Raw genomic sequence first — 3,923 nt, 5'->3', positions numbered from 1 at the left:
GTCTTGCCCAGCGAGTTGAGAAGTAGACGAATTTCCCAGACTTCAAAATCTAGATGCAGCTTTCCTGGTTAAATTAGATGAACTGGCTGGAAACATGAAATTGTGAAGCCAAGGCTCGATTCCTAGATGGCATAGGTCACTGCAAGAGGAAAAGAAAGCCTTTGTGCCATAGGATGTATTTCTCACAGCACCCTGATTCTTAACTTGCCAGCCATGTTTCAAAAGGAAGGCCTTTCTGGCTCACACTTGGAGTTGCAGTACTGCAGACCGCTGGGCGTGCTGGCCAACCAGTTTAGCCAAATCGGCGAATTCCAGGTCAGTGAGAGCCCTTGTCTCCAAAGGACAAAAGACAGAAGGTACCTGAGGATGACACCGAGGTTGACCTTTGCTCTTTATGTACCCCCAAACATGTGCACCTGCATACATTTAACCCCGCCCTGCACTTTTCACACACATGGGCACACACACACACACACACACACACACACACACATACACACACACACACACACACACACACGGTTCAGAGTCAGCATGCTGTGGTAATTCCACAACATCATCACTGTTGGCCCAATGGTTATTATCTGGGCTAAAAAGCACCAAACCTTGCTCTTGGGTTATTTTGGCCATGACATCTGTCACCGGGGTTACCGGGGTGGGTTGGGCTGATATGGCTGGCTGGGCAGTGGCACCTTCCTCCCCCATATGCACACTTCCCTAAGGTGCATGCTGTTTTGAACAGGGCAACCTTCTCCCCACAGAGGAGGACCAGTCTTCTGGTCTGCTGTCAAGGGTATACAAGCAGTCCGGCTCCTTGGGTGACCGTTCCAAACAAGCTCTCAAAACACCTGGAACTTAGAGTCTGCTTACAGTTTCCTCTTTATTGAAACTTTTCATCCCAAATTATAGAGCATCTTCTTTGTGTCAAATATTAGCCTAGGGACACAATAATAAATTAGGTTTCTTTCCTGAATTTTCAGTTCAAGGGAGAGGCTGTAGGAAAGGCATTGCAAGAGTGACAGTATCAGACAGAAAATATGCATGGCATATCCTGAGGGGACAGAAATGCGGGGATAATGTGCCACTGACATTAAGAAGAGACCTGGCTCTCTAAATTCATTGGGGTGGTTTGCTCATACACAACAAATTTGCCCTTCTCTGGGCACCAAATAAGCCATTATCTGAGAAGTATTCCAATCAAGCTGTTTCACTAGTACTTGAGGTGGTTTTTTTTTTTTGTTTGTTTGTTTTTTTTTTTTGAGATATTTATTATTTTAAGATTGATCTGCCTCTCCCATTGGCTGTGCTAATGTAACCATTAAAAAAATTCTTCTGTGCTATGTTATTCAATGAAATTTAGAGGTAGGTACTCTGTGATTTTATAACCACTAAAAGGAAAATATACAACATTTTAAGATAAAAGAACCACCCAAAATTGTGACTTTAGATCTTTCTAGAACCACAACAAAATATTTAACAGCAATGCATTATTTTTTTAATAGGGTTGTTTAATTTTTTTTAACCTTTAGTTAGTGGTAGAAATGTAGTTTACTGTCTTAAAATAATTGAAATATTTTTGTATTCAGGGCTTAAGGTCATTACATTATTATTGTATGTCAGAGTGATTAAATATCGGCTGTTTTATTTTGCTAAAACACAAAGAATTAATAACTACTTTTAAGTTATAGAGCCAGTAGAATTGAAGAATTATGATTTTAATTCAATCAAGGAGGGCTGTAGCTACGGTCCATCCATCCTCAGTCTCTACTTTGATTTTATTTGGTTTATGTTTTTACTCTCGTACAGATTCTTGAATGACTGATATTTTACTCCTTCTAAAAGATTTTCTCAAGTTAGGTTGGCTGGCCCATACTTGTAATCCCAGCACCCAGGAGTTTGAGGCAGAGGATTGCTACAAGCTGAGACTAAGGCCAGCCTGAACATCACCAGAAGTGAGACTACCTCTCAACAAAACTAACCAGCTGCCAACCGACTAAGCAGATAAAAAATTCGCCCTATACCATCATTTGGAGTCCCCCTCTGGCTAGTACCTGGAGGAAGAGCTTCCTTGGACTGTTCTGGGTTTTGGACATGGAAAAACCAGTTCTGCAGTTTTGTAAAAGACTAACATCTAAGGGAATGTGATGTTCTCAGATCTGATTCACACAAGTTTAATAACTGTTCTTTCTCTCTCTCTTTCCCTCCCTTTCTCCCCATCTCTGTATTTGTTTGTGTGTGTTTGTGTATGTGTGTAAAATGAATTTGTAATTTTAGTGAAGACTACACTAAGTTAAAAATGTGTTTGTATAGCCTGGATAATTTTTCAACACTAATTCTACTAGTCCATAAATATGGGAGAGCTTACAATTTGTGGATTTTTTCCCCCTGTATCATCATTTTTTATGGTTTACACTATCGGTCTTTTACTTCCTTGTTTAAATTTATACCGTAATATTCTATTCGTTTATTTATTTTATTTTAAATTTGTCTCATTTATCTTTGTTGCTATTATAAATTAAATTCTTTTCTTAATTTCTTGTTTGGATAATAGTGTTTCACTAGTGTGTACATGCATGATCTAATTCATGAGTCACATATTTAAAAGCTAAGCACAGAGAAGAGAAAGGAGAGTGATTAATCCCAGAGGTAAGGGTTGGAGAGGAAACAAGCTCCCACTACTTAAAATCCTGGAAGTTTAAACTAGCTGGGAGGAGAACATTTTGAGGTCCATTGTTTAGCAGAGGGACAGTGTATTATATACACAAGTACCCAAGAGTAAATTTCAAATATCTCATTCTGAAAAATGATTGAAAAACAGGGAGATGGATTTATTAGTTGACCTGATACAAAAATCTCACATTGTACATTTAGCTGAAGACAGCACTTCATACACTGTAGGTATACATAGCGACAATTTGTCAATTTGAAATAATATCAATAAGAAGGCGACGTCTACGAAACGGGGCTACTGCTCTTCGTGCAAGTGGCCAGAGGTTTGCTGCCCTCTTGATCCAGAAAACCAAAATCACGCACATCAAGAATTCAAGTCTTCTTGTTCACTTTAAGAACACCGGAAACTGCCCAGGCCATCAAGATCTGAAAAGCCACCAAGTATCTGAAAGATGTCAGGTCGAAGAAGCAACGTGTGCCCTTCCAGCGGTATTAATGGTGGAGGAGTCGGGTTAACCCCGGGGCCAAACAGTATCTGGACTCAGGGTCGGGGGCTAAAAAAAAAAAAAAAAAAAAAAAAAAAGAGTGCTGAGTGTTTTGCTACACATGCTTAAAAATGCAGAGTGATGCGTGATGCGGAACTTAAAGGTTCAGAGGTGGAGCCTCTAGCCGTTGACCACGTGAACAAGGTGCCTAGAATGCGCCCAGCAGCTTACAGAGCCCATGGTCGAATTAACCCATACATGAACTCCTCCTGCCACGCTGAGTCGGTTCTCACTGAAGAAGAACAAATTGTTCTAAAGCCACAAGAGGAGGATGAAAAGATATCACGGAAGCAACGAAAACTGATGCACAGGAATAAATTCAGCATAAAATAACTGCAGATAAACGTAAAAGAAAAGGAAGGAACAGAAGAAAGAATCAGGGTTGTAACGGACCTAACACTAGGCAGCTAAGTATTCCAGCGGTATTCACGGAGTGGAGATGAGAGCTTTTTCAGTTTGCAGGCAAAGGGCAGGCTCTGGACATGTGAGAGGAGGGGAGGGGGACAGAGAGAAGAATTTGAAGGATTTATGGGAGCTTTGAAGGGCCAGCCTATTTCTGGGCAAGCATGGCGCTGATGGTTTCCATTAGCCCATATTCCTCCGGCCGCACAGACAAGGCCTCTTGTGTAATCCTTCCCTCCAGGTCTGTTCTCTTCCCGTTGGTCTCCAGGGTCTCAGACAGCTTTCCTGTGGCAGGAGAGATGGGCA

General features: G+C 41.2%; 1 pseudogene; it reads left to right on the top strand.

The window, feature by feature from the left end:
• Positions 1 to 213: 213 nt before the first annotated feature.
• On the top strand, positions 214 to 3,548 carry LOC129673699 (60S ribosomal protein L17-like; annotated as a pseudogene).
• The last annotated feature ends 375 nt before the right edge of the window (positions 3,549 to 3,923 follow it).

Source organism: Psammomys obesus, unplaced genomic scaffold (assembly GCF_907164565.1).
Source record: "Psammomys obesus unplaced genomic scaffold, mPsaObe1.curated_primary_1811, whole genome shotgun sequence".
Lineage (NCBI taxonomy): Eukaryota > Metazoa > Chordata > Mammalia > Rodentia > Muridae > Psammomys > Psammomys obesus.
The sequence above is the reverse complement of the archived record's forward strand: the minus strand, read 5'-3'. Positions and strand labels throughout refer to the sequence as shown.